Below are 1,151 nucleotides of genomic sequence, written 5' to 3' on the forward strand. Positions count from 1 at the left end.
GCCTTGGCATGGGCTGCTGGATCCTGTGTCAGATCCACTTTTATTGTCTGAGAAACCTGGACACTGTTTTCCCATAGGGCCAAGCCAGGCTGCATCCCCCAAACAGTGCAAGACTGTTCCCTTTTCTGGTCTGGTCTCTTTGACATGGACCATTCGCACAGGTATGACACTGTTACTCATTGAGTTTTGAATCAGGGAGTCTTGAATTGCAGGCCTTATGGATCATAAGGTGTGGTGTACCTCATTTCAGTGAGAGGGGCCAACATGAAAAAATAACCAAGAGACAATAAATGTTAAAGATGATGTGGAGATAAATGAACCCTCTTGGATGCTGGCAGGAGGCAAATTGGCCCAAGCTGCTGTGGAAAGCTGTGGGGAGGGTCCTCAGACAATAAAAATGGATCTATGAGTGGAATCCAGGGATTCCACTCCCAGGAATCTACTGACTAGACAGAAAAACATTAATTGAAAAAGAAACCTGGACTCCTGTAATTACTGCAGCACTATTTACAGTAGCCATATATGGAAACAAACCAATGCTCCAAAATCTACAAATGGATTAAAAACTTTGGTGTATTTACACAATAGAATACTACTCTGTGATTAAAAAAAAAAAGGACAAACTCATGCCATTTGTGTCAACATAGATGGAGCTGGAAGGGACTAAGTCAGAAGGAAATAAATATCAGATATCTCACTTACATGTGAGATATCTAAAGAAACCAAACACAGAATAGGAAAAAGTCACAATGTGAAAACTGACTGTAGATTTGAAGCACACAACAAGGAGACGGGGTGGAGGAGGTAAGAACAGGGTGGGAAGAACACAGGGAATATGGTGATTGTTCAGGGTGATGTGCTGATGGGAGAACTATGGGGACTACAGTAAAGTAAGAAAAGAAATTCATGATTTTAATTTTGTAAAGATTTATTCACTTATACATACAAATACTGGAGTGCAGTTCGTGTATGTATTTATACACATGAGAAGAGTTATGGGCGGTGACAAGATTCAACAGAGATAGTTGGGGAACAGAATAGGTGCATCCACTGAGCTACACTACTGAGGGGAGCAGTGCGAGAGACAGGAGAAGTCTGCTGCACTGAAAATTTTTTCTGTTTTTTTAAATAATAGCTTATTTTTACATCAT

The sequence above is a fragment of the Condylura cristata genome, unplaced genomic scaffold (genome assembly GCF_000260355.1).
Source record: "Condylura cristata isolate star-nosed mole 26May11 unplaced genomic scaffold, ConCri1.0 scaffold00055, whole genome shotgun sequence".
NCBI classification, from domain to species: Eukaryota; Metazoa; Chordata; class Mammalia; order Eulipotyphla; family Talpidae; genus Condylura; species Condylura cristata.